The sequence below is a fragment of the Poecile atricapillus genome, chromosome W (assembly GCF_030490865.1).
Source record: "Poecile atricapillus isolate bPoeAtr1 chromosome W, bPoeAtr1.hap1, whole genome shotgun sequence".
Taxonomy (NCBI): Eukaryota; Metazoa; Chordata; class Aves; order Passeriformes; family Paridae; genus Poecile; species Poecile atricapillus.
The window spans coordinates 39,240,230-39,255,983 of record NC_081288.1 but is presented as its reverse complement, the minus strand read 5'-3'; positions in this window follow the sequence as shown (position 1 = coordinate 39,255,983).

Genomic DNA, 15,754 nt, shown 5'->3' with positions numbered 1-15,754 from the left:
TGTATTTAATTTTCTCTTGTTTAGTACTTAGATTGTCAGAAACAGAGTAACTCTGAGAGTCAGACATAAGTATATCAAGTAAGTCCATTACTATAGGAACAATATTAAGGGATACATTACTGCAATGATTGGGGATAATACCTTGGAATGAAGGAAAACAAATGAAAGAATGAAAACTTTTACCACATACTTTATTGATATACTATTTTTATTAATAAATTTTATAAATATAAGTATGCATATGTATATTTGTGGTCTATAAATACATAGTTGTTTTATTTATAAGCATACTTATACTATCTTCTCTGCAGGTCTCATTTTCTCTATTTCTTTCCTGAGATCACAGTTCAGAATTTAAGATAAAGCCTGAATCCAGCCCTGCTGCATTCCTGCTTCCTGTCCTGCACTCCTTCAACCTGCCACCCTGAACATGCCTGCCATTGCCCAAGAGCCCCACTGCCCCCTTCACCTTCCTCAGCATCCTCCTGACCTGATCCTATCCCTGTGTTCCTGCCTAACTCCTGCTGTAAACTACTCTTTCTGACTCACCCAAAATTTCAGATGATACTCACTGGCCTGGGGAGGAATTCCCACCTAACCACCGTGGCAGGCCCCCGTAGGCAGCCTGGCTCCTGAAGTCTGCCAGCTTTTTTTTCTGGCTTTTGCCATTTTGATCTCAGCAGGTTATAATTAGGACAGTTTATTTCTGAAAAGCAGTGTTCGAGTGTATTAACAGCTTCTGTTCCTTTCCCCTGCTGATTTGGCAGCTCAGGGACAGGAGGGTGGTGTGTATGTTTCCTCTCTGTTCTTCTGCTTTCCTAGCCATGGGAAAGCCCACAGGCTCCACACAAAACTAGTTCTCCCTTCGCATGTAAAATTCACCTGAAGCACGTTTATCACCTCAGAACAAATTTCTCAAGGTCTTAGCCATGCCGTAATTTTATGCAAGAGTTGTTTTCCATGTTTTGAAAAGCTGAGTAAACCATCAGCTTGTTTGACCTAGTTACTTCTCAAAAGACTTGGCACACATCAGTGTACTCAGGCCTTTTGCACCCACTAAGTACCTTCTACTCACCTGGGATTATCTTATCCTTGTTTGATCTTGTAAACATGGCCCATGTCTACTTATGGCAGAGTCAATCCACTCCGCTGGTAATCTTTGCTGTCATTTTCTGAAAGTTTATTCTCGTTAGTCTAGGTTTCACTTTGCAGAGGGTATATTCATATTCTGACACTGTTTTTTGTCAGAACTATCTTTATCCAAATACTGTTACTACTGACTAACTACCTTAAGTATGTTCTCATAAGACCATAATTTTTGCTTTTTTTCCTATTAGGAAAGCTGTTTTGAAGCTATCATTAGAGTTTATTGTTTACCAGGCTGGGAGGTCAGACACTGTGCAGTGTTTTCCATGGTACATTGGTTAATTTCTCACTGGCCATCCCCCAAACATGCCCCAAATGAAAGGGATTTTCAAGTGCAGTATCAGCTAGTGAAAAATTACTTTGTGCCCAGCACTACCCAGATTTGTCCTATCATAGAAGGAACTATGTGTTTAGCTAATTTCCTTGGGATAGCATCCATGCATTTCAAGAGTGTTATACGTTTATTCTACCATAAATACAATAATGATAAATTAGTGAAGTTTGCACAAATCAATGAAAATACAACAGACAATTCTAGAGTTTACCAGAGCTGTGATTTTTTGTTTTTTTGTTGTCTCTTGAAGTCCAATATACAGATACAGAAAACATTCTCAGTATGAGAAGATTGTGCCTTCTAAGGTTATTGATTTCTTTATTATTGGTCATGTTTTTATTTTGTTTTGCTTTGGGGGCTCCAGGCAGAAATGGAGGCAGCTGCAGAGCTGCCCACTGTTACAAGTGTGAGTGCTGGTTTTTAAAGAGATTGAGCAGTGGGTTTTGACTCAGAGGCTCTCAGATTCCTCTCCAGTTCAGCAAAGTTTTTGGGACCCAATTAGTGCTCCTGGTCCACTAGGGAGATGGATCCATTTATTCTGAGGGTCTTGTATGCAACAATTCAGCCTGATGTGAGACTTATCTAAATGAAACACACAGTTTGCATCTAATCCTAAATACATTTAGTGAGGTAAGGCACAGTGTAGGCTGCCAGTGATGAAGTTATCAGATCACAGCACTGTAAAAACCCAGCAAAACATTGAAGTTACTATATTGAAGTTCTAAGGGTTTGAACAGAGGTTTCTGAAAAATCTGGGGAAACATGAGCTCTGTTTTAGATGCCAGCTCAGCAGAATATGAATACCTAGTCTAGTAATGATGTCACCTCCCTGGCAGGAGGCATAATCTAGGCTGAAAGTATGGATTTCTTCAATAAAGCTCAATTTTTTCACTGTAGCTCACAGGGCCAAATTATCCCTTGTGTGCCATGGAAAAACCTGCAGGCAAGAGCTTCAGTAATCTCAACCATGTACAAGTTCTGTTGCAGACTGACAGGATATCATTAGCGGATGACAAAATTTGAGGACCCACACAGCTTGTTCCAATAATACTGTTACTGATTTTGAGGAGGGAAGGGAAATGTGTTTAATATTAGATATAAGGCACAGAGGGGATAGCCAGGTGAAATGGTCTGACTCTGCTGTTTTCAGAAAGTTTCCTAGCTCCATCAGGCTGCTGAGGGAGTTACCCATATAGCAGTGTCTCCAAATACATAATGTCAAAAAGCACTGGTTGGGCTGAAAAAAAGAGCCCATATGATCTTTTTTCCCCCATTGTCCCCTTTCCCAATAACTCTTAGGACTCTAAATCCTTCTGCACCATGTCAGCACCTCTGCATGCAGCTTCTTGTCCTGATAAGAAGAGGAAGCTCAAAGACAAGTTATGCCAGGGCGTTACATCACCTGTGAGCAGCCTTCCTCAGAGCCACTGGCAGTGTTGTGCCAGAGCTCCCTGCTAAGTGTTGTGAGAAAGAAAAGGGCGGACAGTTTCCAAGTTGCATTGTGTTGCCATTACGTGAAGTTTCCAGCATCCTTACATCAAAGGAAAAGCATTTCAGACTCCACAGAAACAGCTAGGGGGTGGTCAGCAGTAAACCCAGCAACGTGCTGATGCTTGCTGCGAACCATTGCTACAAAAGCTGTCCCTGCCTCTGGCAGCACAACACGCTAAGATGCAATGATGCTTTACCTTTCCCAGACTAGGAACATCAGATGTAGAGTAAGGAGGTAAGAAATTTGGCAGGAAAACTGTCCCCCCTGAAGGAGAATAAGCTATTGAGTGTGGTGGGGCTGGTGGTTTCTAAATATGTCTCCAGCAGTGCTTTAACTACCCTGACTCTCTGCAGCAGGGTTTGGTGGGATTTTGTTCTCATCTGAACAAAACACGAGCATCAAACTCCTTTTTACTGACTTTTTACTGTAATGCTGGTGACAAGCACGTGTCATTTGGGAATGTATGAGCATGCTGTGAAGCCTGTTTTTTTTTCCAGCAATAGAAAAGGAAAAGGTAGGTAAACCTCATCTCACATTGAATCTCCTGGTGGGAGAAAGTCAGGAATCTCCATAAATATGATTGTGCTTCATTAACAGCCAGTGAAGGGGAATAGGTGGCACTGGTCACCGCTTTGGCGGTGCTTCTAAGACTGGATGTAGGAGCAGCAACAAAAGCCAGCCATAAGATATAGTCCCCTCTGATTCCCTTGGCCTGAAAACTAAGCACCTGAAGCAGGCTCTGTCTAAAAAAGCAGGGGTATTCTGACTGCAGGCAGCTTGCCAAGGGAGACCTGTGCCTGAGAGCTATTCCCAACCTGCAGAGCTCCTGGTTTGGTGCCTAGCAGCTGTGATTCTGAGCCCCTGTGGTGAACCAGCAGCAGCACTGCATTTGTGTGACGCCTTTCTCCAGTGGATACCAGCTACAGGTGAGGCTGCGTTAGCTCCTGCCATGAAAGTGAGCTTCCATTAAGCTCTATTTCTGTCTCTGACGTATTTCTGGTGTGCAGGATCCATGGCAGCAGCTGTGTGGCTGTCTTGATTTATAAGACAAATATCTGCCAAGGAAGGTGGAAAACTTTCTGGAATGGAAAGACCTCCAAATTATTGTGGCTGTGTGACATAACAGTAATGCCTCACATCTGCATTTTGAAGCTGAGCTGCTCAACTCAGTGCCATCTGAGAAGGAAAGAATACCTTGTCAGTTCAATCAGCTAATCTAGTTATTAATTAATTTAGTTATCATCACTGGTTGGAGTATTTTAATTACCTCTATCAGTAAATAATTATTTGAACCAGTAAAACCAGGTAATAATAGTACTATAAGATGCTGATGTATGCAAGGGTTTCAGCACGGAGAGGATGTTGGGACTGAGCACAAAAGCCATTGTAGTGCACAGTGGGCACCTGATGCGAGCTGCCCAGCAGAAACTGCTCATTTGGGATGCTGTTTCACCCCATCAGCAGATATATCCATCAACCAGCCAGCACTGACACTGGAACTCCCCATGTCCCTTAGCCCCAGTGCTCATTCCTACTCCCATTCCTGCCCATGCTTTATCCCTCTTACTGGCCACAGCTCTAACCAGGGTGCTCAACAGGCCCCAGATAAAACCAGTGGTGCAAAAAATCCTACCTAGCAGCAATGCTGCATCATCAGGAACAAATCATCGTAAGGCACTCTGCTTGTCTGTGGTTTCTTTGGATAGCAATTTATGACTCCTTCCACACACAGCAAGTGAAAACAACTGTGCTTAGGAAGAGCTCTTTGGCCAGCTCTTGCACATCACAGTCTTGGCAGTGATCCCTTTTTTCTTGGCACAAATACAGAAGCTCTAGGAGGCTGGGGGTGTCAGAACCTCGTCTGCACGGCGCCGATGGTCAGTTTTCAGTGCTTGGCTTAGTCATTATTGTTAACACTGCATTCAAATTATGACAACCACTGTCATGCAATGCATGGTCTGTGACAGCCACACACCATCCTGCTATGATAGACCAGCGCCTGTAAAGTACAGATCTCTTTTGCTGAGAAATGCGGGCATAAAAAAGAAATGAAAGAGCTGAAAGGATTCCTATGGTAATTTTATCACTTGGAAAGAAGATCCAGCATCAACAACAGTGAAATTCCATGGTCAGGAAAAAGCCCAAATAATTTCCAATATTTTCCTTAATTGGATTACAAATGTCACCTTTGGAATACATTTTGAAATCAATTACTCTTTTCTCTTTGTTGTGCTGTCAGTTTGTTTTTTGCACTTCATTAAGCAAGGCAATGAAATGAGGCTGTTTTGTTTCTTATTGATTCTGCTTTGTGTTTGAAGTCAGTTTATCTTTCTAGATATTAGGCCACAGTAAACTGTTTTCTTTCCTAGCACAGATGAGATAGCTGTCTGCACAACCTTTAAAAATAAGGGAATTGCCATTGTCTACCACAGAGTAATTTCTGGTCTTCCTTGAAGTCTATATTCTTCCATACATTTAATTGAAAGACATATTAATCATAAAAGAGATTGTAGGGAGGTTGGGAAGACAGCCTTCTTAACCCAAGCCCAAGAGGAGATGTACTAACAGAGATTGAAGGGGATGTGGTTGAGATTTATTATCTAAAGGGGGGGGGATTAAAAAAGGATTTTAAAAAGTAATATTCTGGAAGTTGTTTTGTAGGCATAAGTGGGAACACTGTGGCAGGCAGAAGAGAAAGAGTTAAGCTCATAGTAAGCGTAGGAAGCAAAGAGAGTGAACAGGGTAAATGTGTAAATAGGGGAAACAATATGAGTGGTGCTAAGGGGAACTGGAACAGAGATAAGAAGGAAGATAATACGCAAGATCCTAATGGAAAAGTTTGTGGAGGAGGACAAAGAACCAGCATTTAATGCTGTTTGTTTGAGACTGGAGACTGACCTAGGAAGATGGTCAGCAGCATGAGAGAGGTTTTAGTATTAGGTTAAAAAAAAAATTTAAAATTCAGAAGCTTATTAACTCTAAACTGACTATGAGATGCATGAATACATGTATTTTCTATATTCCTTGAAAGTTATGCTACTATTTGTACAATTTGATTTATCTTTGATTTTATTTTTTTGTCCAAAGATTTTTTTCCTGCAGCAGTCCAGATGTTCTTTACTCTTAATTAATGATACATTAATTGGAATTTAAGCATTTAAGGGTGATCTTTTCTTGCCACTGAAAGGTTTGTTCTCATAGCTGAAAATAATTTGCACATTTTGTCAGAGACTGAATTTTATGTCAGAAATGTATAAACTGCTATCTTTCTATCTGTCTATCTGGATATAGATGTGGACCTGTTGGAATGGGTCCAGAGAAAGCCAGAACAGTGATCAGAGGTCTGGAACACCTCTTGTATGAAGGCAGGCTGAGAGCTGTGGTTGTTCAGCCTGGAGAAGACTCCAGGGACACCTTTTAGCACTTTCCAGTGCCTAAAGGAGGCTGACAAGAAAGCTGGAGAGGGACTTTTTTACAAGGGCATGTAGAGATAGGGCAAGGCGAATGGCTTCAAACTGAAAGGGGGTAGGTTTAGTTTAGGTATTAGGAAGAAATTCTTTACTGTGAGGGTGGTGAGGCACTGGAACAGGTTGCAAGAGAAGTTGTGGATGCCCCATTCCTGGAAGTGTTTAAAGTCATGTTGGCTGGGGCTTTGAGCAACCTGGTCTAGTAAAAGATTTCACTTACTCATTGCAGGGGGTGTTGGACTAGATGGACTTTAAAAGTCCATTCCAACTGAAACTAATCTATGATGCTATGATACTGATGCCTGTGGTTTTTTGATCCTAGGCTATACACATTATTATTTATTCTCTATCATTTGCTCAGCACAGGTACACACCCACCAGTCCAATGTAAATCACCTAAACATTTCTGCTCTCAATTGAACACCTGTAAGCTACCATGTTGTACACCGCAGTTTAATACTTTTTAATGCTTTGTGTGCACATAACAGCCTCAGTGTCATGGTTCAGAGCGGGAGGAATGGCAGAAGGTTTTTGGCATTTCTCTCTCCCAGGGCCTGGTGTAGGCTGTGCTATAGCAGCTCTAGCTGCCGGCTCTTGCTGAGCTGCAAAATCCTCCTAAGGACAGGCTATGCCCTTGTCTAGCCAAGGCTGAGGCCAAATCAAAAACCCACCAATCACAGAATCATAGAATGGTTTGGATAGGAAAGGAACTTAAAAGTTTGCCTAGTTCCAACCCTCCCCCCACCATGGTAGCTATAAGAAGCCCATGGATTTCAGTAGGTTTTGGATGGTTTTTTGCTCCTTTTCCTTGGCCATCTTACCCCTGTCAAGGGAGGATGGCAGCTAACATTGTGATCACTGAGCAGGGACAGTAAGTTTTAGAAAGCCATATCCCTATCACAGCTGGTTGCAGCTATAATCAAAGGTCACTAATTAAAGGTCAACAATCTAGTCTGAAGATGAAATGTTAGGCAACACTGTTATGGTGCTGGTCATTTAGCAAGCAGCCTGCTGTCTGTCTCTACCATACGTGGTTTCAGTCTTGTTCCTGCAGTGAGCCACATCTTCTCGTTGTCCAAACAGCAAATTGTCAGCACAACTCAGGCCAAACCCTGCAGAAATGGCAGTGAAACAAAAGTGCAACAAACACTGAAAAATTTCAGTAGGTATTGCAGCATTAAAAGCTTATTAATTTTTCAATGCAAAACCTAACTGCTGTGTTTGCTTTACAAGAGAAAGAAAATACTTTAGTTTCCAGCCCACGATAATTTGGTGTGAATCAGGCCTTGTAAAGGCCCCTTGGCATTGTACGCGTTCTTCCAAACCTGGATTTTAATGTTCTGAGAGCAATTACGTGGGCCTGAAATTCACAGCTAAAATTTGTTTTGATTTATTTACATGTAATTGTTGTCAGGCAACCAGATACTGTTTTCAATTAGGCATTATGTTCCTAGCAAGGGGGTTAAGGAAATCAAAAGTAATTAGCTCTCCTAAAAAGCAGCCATTTTATGCCAAACAGGAGAGGATTTTTATTTTTGAAAAAGATGTAAGGTAAAATAGAACTGCTTTGCAGGCTAGCAGTTTTTACTGTTTGGTAATACTTTTGATGGTCTTTAATAATCAGAGAAGGGAATGGGGCAATTCCATTGCCTGTGGTGAATTTGGAGTCTGGTGGCAAAACCAGTATGGAAATCAGCTGAGAGATGAGCATTCAACCATTGTATGAGACTCTTACTGATAATTTGAGGTAACCAATGCTGCTGATTTCCAACAGCTGTTTTGCTTGAGCAGAGGTCTTCCCAAATTTAGGGCAAAGAGCAGAAGCCCCCTCATGTGCATATTGCCTCCTCTCTCAGCCCACCTGGCTTGCTCTTACCAGTCTGGTACTTCAGGAAAATGTTCCATAAGAAAGAGCTGGCATGCTTCACGAGTACATCTCTTGCTTGGAGAGATGGCAGGCAGGCTGGTTAGATACTCAATCAGTTTTTGGACATGCAGATTTACTGTAGGGCACCTGGACACCCTGGACGCGTGGAGGCATTGGAGATTCCTATCAGTTTCTTTCCTTGCTACCAGCCCGTATTTTCACAGCCCAGCAATAAGTACAAGGCTGGCATGGCACTCAGCCAGTCATTTTTTTAGCCTGTTTGCCCAGGTTTTGCTCAATGTGCTGGGGTCTGATTGTATGTGGTTAGGCCTGTGACAGCTCAGTGAGGTTTCACTGCTGAGGATGGAGACCTTGCACTTGCCTATGGATGTTTGTGGAGGTTGGCACATCACTGGGGCTTTGTTTGAAATGACTTTGTGTAAATGAGGATTGCCTGGTCCTGCAAGTGGAGACCATTGACAGCTTTCCTGCCATCAGGACACTGCTCTTGTTGCTTTGGACTTGTATAACCAGACAGTCCCTCTTAAATGAGGAAAGTTGGTGCTTCTTGGAGTTGTTTATTTTAGCTACTGTAACTTCGTGTGATATTCAAATCTGTGTGAATGTAATCCTTGTGTTTTCTATCCTAATCACCTTAGGATAGGTGTGTGGAAGTAGTTTCCAGGGGCTGTTCACTAACTTACACAAACATTTCCTGATACTCATTTTGCTTGCATTGCCTTTTTACTCCTCCTGCTCTTGCTGTATGGAAAATGCAGGACATAACATGTTGCTTAATCCTTTATTTTCCCCTGTGCCTGGCAGTCTTTTCTGCCACCTTCACTCCAAAGCCTTAATCTGACATATTTTACTCCTCCTTGCCTTAGAGCAGCCCTCAAGTTTGTATGGAATGCACACACATGCACAGATGCATGTGCACATGTGTACATATCTATATACAAATTTATTATTTTCACATGGAACGGGAGGACAATGTGGTTTACATCATCTCACATCTATTGCCCTGACCTTTTCAAATAACTCATGTGATTTCAGTGCTATTTTGATTTGTCTTAGTAGTACGTTTGCAGTTGAATTAATATAGTATTTTATAGTTTGAGTCTCTTTTCCCCACTAATATACAAATATATCATGCAAATACTCTAATGTTAGAATTTCACTGTGCTGTAAATAATTTCATGTATAGACGAGGAACAGACTTTTGATTTACTACTGTCTGTCTGAATTAGTCATATATGGTAAATTTCTCTAAAGGGGTCACATTTGACCGAAGGTGTCTGTTATTGTTGGCATTAAGTGCTATGCTTTCTAGAGCTGCTAGACTGCTCATGGCACTAGACCAATTTGTTATTTTGGGAGTAGATAAAGTCTTTGTTTATCCTTCTGGCACTCAGTGTAGCTCTTAAAAACGGTGTTCTTTGTTTTGCTAAGGTTTTCTGTTCCTCTTAAATCTACTCCGGTCTATGGGGTTTTGTCAAAGGAGACAAGAGCCCTGAGTATTAGGTGTTCTCTTTCTTGGATGTCTTCCCAGAAGGCTCAATTTCAGGTGGGTGGGAGGGGGACAGGAGCAGATAATGTACAATACTGTGCTTGTACATTGCAGTGTCAGCACTCCCGCATTTGTCTAAAACCAGCAGCTGTCACTGTTGCTGACGTTCACTAGATGTCAGATATGATTTTCATACTATACAATAGTACCTGGAGAAGTTGAATCATACTTTTTTCCATGTGTGTGTGTTACCTCACTGTGTACAACTTAGAGTCACGTCCTGTAGAGGACTTGGGCAGTTAAAGTGTGGGGACTTTTACCTGTGGCAAAACGTCCTCAGTTCCTGATTTTAAGATGGCTGGACCTGCATGTTTACACAGACCCATGGCTGCCCCAGCTCTGGCACAGATATTACTTCGGGGTGTGGAGGATACCGGAGACCAGCTGGGATCCTAAGCAAAATGTTCCTGCCCCGAAGCCATTGCCGTGCTTAGTACACAGGCAGGATTGTTCTCACAGAAATACCATTGCCAGCTTCCCTGAAGGCAGCTTGTGGTGCTATTGTGTGCCACAGCCTTGCAATTAGAGCAGTTAACAAGAGTCTGGGAAACCTGGATTTAGGTCTCTTTCCAGGCAGAAGGGAGGCCAGCCATCCCTTGCCAGGCTCCAAGCTACCCTGTGGGACTGTTACTTGTGGGTGCAGAAGGAGCCGGCGCTGTTGGAATAAGAGCTTATCCACCCTGCACTTCCTTATGCCTAGGGCTGCTTTAGTTCATCACTGAGGAACTGCGTCCTGTAAGAGCATCCATAGAGGTCTGAGCATCTGTACTGCTCCGGGGTCTGTGGGCTTGATCCCAGCTGAGGCTTTCATCTTGTTACACAGCTGAGACAGACTTTTGTGAAGCTCAGGATGTCAGTGGGCTCCAATGATTTACAGTCCAGAGCAGTTTTCTAGACTCAGGCTCTGTACTTATGCTATTTTTATTGCAGAAGTTCCCAACAATGCCTTTTGTTTGGTCAGGGATGAAGTAAGTAAGCTCCCTGATAAAATGCCCACTTAAGGACATACTGAAGTCCCCATCATCTTGAATGACTCTTGAGCGGGCACCCTGTAGCTGTTTTGTAGAACAGAGCTGTGACCCATAGGACCTGATTTCACTGTGCCTGCTCAAGCATTGTAGTCGGTGGGATGAAGGGCTGGTATTGTCATGCTCGAGTCTTGGAGCTGAGTGAGGGTTTCAGGCTTGAATTCTTAGTAGAAGACACAATCACTCCTGCAGATGTATAGCACAGAAATGGCACTGTGCTGTCTTTCTGTACTCTCCTGCCACGGCATGCTTTCTAGAGAGTTCAGCAGAGATTGTAGACTTAAAATATTTTTCATTTGAGGCTCAGAAAATATCTTCCACTCCTCAGCCTTTTGAACTGAAACACTTCCATATTTTCTCAAGGCACTTATTAAAATGCCAATCAGTGAAAATATCTCCAGGAATCCAGTTTTCCAGGAGACACCTCATTGATCACCAGTTCCAATTTACAATGCAAAAGGCCCAATTCAGCAAAAGTAAACCCAAAAATTTACCTTAAGTACCAAGGGAGCCTTGCTGGGTACAATTCTGGCTTACATTAGCATGTGTTTGAAAACTCTGAACACAGGGACCCAATATTGGAAATATTTGTGATGGTTTGACAGCACTTATTTGGAAATGTCACTCCAGCAGCCTGTGGATCTCAGTCCAGCTCTCAGGAAAGCAGTAGGTGGGTGTCACTGATGCCCTGTACTACAGGTGCTCTGATAACAAAAGTTTAAATTATTTTTAGAGGCATGAAAATATATTCCAGCACTTGGTTAATTTAATTAACCTGTGCCCAGTCTGTATGATTTAGATGGCTAAATGCCAGCTTGCAGTGTCACTTAAACATTGGGCTGTACTTTGTCATCTTTTAGTGGTTACTTGAGGCTTAGACATCTGGATCTTCTGAAACTCAGGTGAAGGAGCTGATGTGGACAGTCCTGTGTCACAGGTATATGCAGTACCCCCAACATCCCTGTTTTCCTGAGACCTGGGCTTCTGGTTTTACACCTAACCTTTTGGGGGACCTGAGAGGAAGGACATGCCCCAACATCCTTGTATATAATCTCCTAATTCTGGAATCAAGGCTTTGAAATCTCAGAGATGCCCTTTGGTTTGTTCATGTGAAGAGGCAGGACAGGGAGTGTTGGATGCAAAGAAGGGAGGCCATCCAAAGGGAGCAGCACTTAGGTGATGGGGGCAGGGTGGTGAGTAGCATTGAGGAGGGCTTGAAAGGTACCAGTGTGCTATTGCTGGCCACACCCTGAAGTCCTTGTGATACTGTTTGCTCAAGCAGGCTGTTAATATCAGATGGTTTGTCCGTATAAGGTGAGGTATACACAGAGTAAGAGCATTGGTATTTGATGTCTTTCAGTGAGGGAGGGAACTGTGAAACTCTGCAAGTAAAGAATATGCTTTGAACACCAATTTGAAGGGCAAAAGGAGGTGAGGGGTTGGACAGGACAGCAGGTCTCTTGGGTTATAGCTAGAATGCATTTTAAAGCAGAAGAGCACTGCGGGTACAAGAAGTTTCAACTGCTTTTGATTCAGTGCTTTGGCCAAATCCTCACTTTGCTTGTTTTTGGCTGAGTGGCTGTAGTGGCTTGTTTCCATGGTCATCATTGGCTCATCAGCTTTGCTCAATTCTTTGGCATTTTCAAAGGGACCAATTAAGGCCATTTCCTTAAACTTCATCATTAGAGACAATGCTCAGTTTGTGCATTCTGGTTACTTGCCAGATCTGGTGCAGCTGTCCCATGTTTGGGGACTTGTGTACAGCTTCATTTTGTGAAACTGGGATTTCTCCTGTCAGCAGAAGAAAAGTTTTCTACCTGACTTGAATTTACCCAGGCCTAGAATGATACCCAAGAGGAAACTGGAACCCATGTTTCTTTTATTTTGAATAGATCTGCACAAACGTCTGCTATAAAGGGGGCTTTGAATTACTGGGAGCAAGGGCAAATGGGAGCACTCCATATGGTATGGGGACATTTTGTAATATGCAGGATTTGGGTCTCAATTTGAGTTTAGCCAAAAGAAAGGTGTCAAAATATTGTTCTTTCCAAATTCTATGCAACATGTATTAGAGTTGGCTGCTGAGATTTTACTTCAGTTTGCATCAAGATCATTGATACAAGTCACAAGTATAAACATTACTAAAAGGTTCATTTTTCTCCTTTAGCATGGCTTCTAGTGCTCTGGTGTTTTCAGTTTCACATTTTTTTTCTGACTATTACTTACTAAAAATACACATTTAATGGGTTACCTTTTTAGCTAGATAGATCTTTTATGATGTGCTCAGTGATGTTTATTGAACAAAGCTATAGCCTGGGTCAAAAGTGGTGCAAAATTGCAACTGTGCATTCCTAATATCTTTTAACAATAAAGCAATGTTGAAGAAATATAGTCACCATCCTAGAGTACCTGGCAGTGGATGCATTCTCCTACTTGAAGGTTTCTTAGCATCATATCTCATGTGAGGAACTGAAACATACTAGATTTTTTAGATGAGAAGAGAGGTGTTTGGACATTTAAATTGGAGTTACCGCAGCCTGGAGCCAAGCCCCACACAGCTGCTCATTCATTTCCCCACCAGAGGGATCAGGGAGAGAACTGGAAGGGTAAAAGCCAGAAAACTCATGGATTGAGATGAAGACAGTTTACTAGGGAAAGCAGAAGCTGTGCACACAAACAGAAGCAAAGCAGAACAAGGAATGAACTCCTCACCTCCCACAAGCAGGCAGGTGTTCAGCCATCTCCAGGAGAGCCCCACCAGGTATAAATAACAGTGACTTGGGATAACAAACACCATCACTCCAAACATCATCCCCTTCCTCCTTCTTCCCCCCACTTTATACACTGAGTGTGATGTCAGATGGTCTGGAACATCCCTTTGGTCAGTTGGGGTCACCTGTCCTGGCTGTGTCTCCTCCCAACCTCCCAGGCACCCCCAGTCCCCTCCCCAGTGTGGCAGCATGAAAAGCAGCAAAGGCCTTGGCTCTGTGTAAGCCCTGCTCAGCAATGACAGAAACATCTCTATGTCATCAACCCTGTGTTCAGCACAAATCCAAAACACAGCCCCACACCAGCTAATGTGAAGAAAAATAACTCTACCCCAGTCAAAACCAGCACACTGCTCAGGAAGTTAGGATCAAAGAGCAGAAATGATGCTTCATCTTTGCTTTTTTCTTAATGAATTAAACAAGTTATTTGCTCCTGTTCTGTGCTCTGTCTGGCAACCTAAACTGCATGGATCTGGAAATGACAGCTTTGCAGTAACAGGTTCCTTCTCTCCTTTTTCCTTTTCCCAGCTCACTTATTTGTTTCAAATATGTCCATCAATTTCTCTAAGCCCTTATAACTGGGTTTAATTGAAAAATTCGGAAGTTGTCTGTTTCCAGATAGTAGTATAGGTAGGAATGAAAATTCAGATTGGCCCAGGTTATGGTGTACAAGCAGTAAATGTACTGCTACAGAAAATCACTCAGTTTGCAATGTTTTGAATGAATGAACAATCAAAGTGATAAATGTCATGTTTTTATAGCTTTTGTTTTCCTCAGAAAGGGCTATTAAAAAAAGAACGCATGCATTTATTTTTAGTTCAGTACTCACCTGGATTCTGTTCTGAGATATGCAGAAGCTGCATCCTACTTGTGTCTCTGGTACCCATTTCAGCAAGTCACCTCAGCTGAAGGCACTGGGAGTTATACCACAAAAATATGTTGATTTATGCCCAGGACTACATGTATATTCCCCATGTACTGTGTACCAACACCCTGTGGTGAGTAAACACTTGTCCAAGGGTTCCTATTAAATGCAATCATTGACAGAATTAGTTTTGGATAAGGCAATGAACTCGGGCCTCCCTTTGCATCCATGAAACAATCTTCTGCTTTTGGAAAACTGACTGAGAAGCTTATTTGCCAGTAGATTTCCATGCTGAACAAATGAATGCAGGAAGTAAAGAGAGCTAAGTACAACAGCAGATGTAGGTAACGAGTTAATAGCCCAGAAGGAGCAATGAAAATTTTAGGATGTGGAGGTTTTTCCCCACTGCAGTGTTATGACTCTTTTATATTGTGAAAGGGAAGATGATTAACCATAGCTGTGTTGCTATAATGTTATAAAATGGATGGGAGATGGTCTTTCAAGGAGACTATCAAATGATCCAGTAGCATGGATAACTAACTGCAGATTTCTCTGCATGACAAGACTAAGTAGTAATAACAGCTTGGGAATAATTCTAGTACATTTTTCCATTAATGAAAGTTTAATTTCTGGAACTTTTACAGGTTTTTGAAGTAACATAGACATTTCTTACCACTGAAACCCACATCTTTATTACAAAGCCAAACTGTTCTCTCTGGAACCACATTATGCATGTTGTAACAGTACTCTCCCACAGATGATGAATACTTAGGACATATTTTTCCATGTGAATCATCCATTCACTTAAAAATAAATTCTCTTATTAAACAAAATACAACCATGTGGCAATTTCTGTCTCTCCTTTTCATTAGCTTATCAATGTTTTATTACTGCCTCAAATAATTTTCTGATGAATGTATTATTTTTCCTCTTTATCCCTTCCTCCTCTTCCTTTCAAAGTAATATAAAGCAGTTTCCAGCCTCACTTTGTTGCAAGCATAGCTCAGTAAAATCAGTGACCAAGAACTGATCCTGCAGCGAGATGAGTGTAAATAGAACTGTAGAGTGCCTTGAAACCAATGGTCACACAGCTGTATACGAAATTGCCTGACTGCATTTCTCTGATGGATAAAGGCCTTAAAGAGAAAGCCATCATTGCAGTTCCTGAGCCTGATCCCTGAAGAAAACAGTCTCCACAAATTGTTCAGATTTTCTTC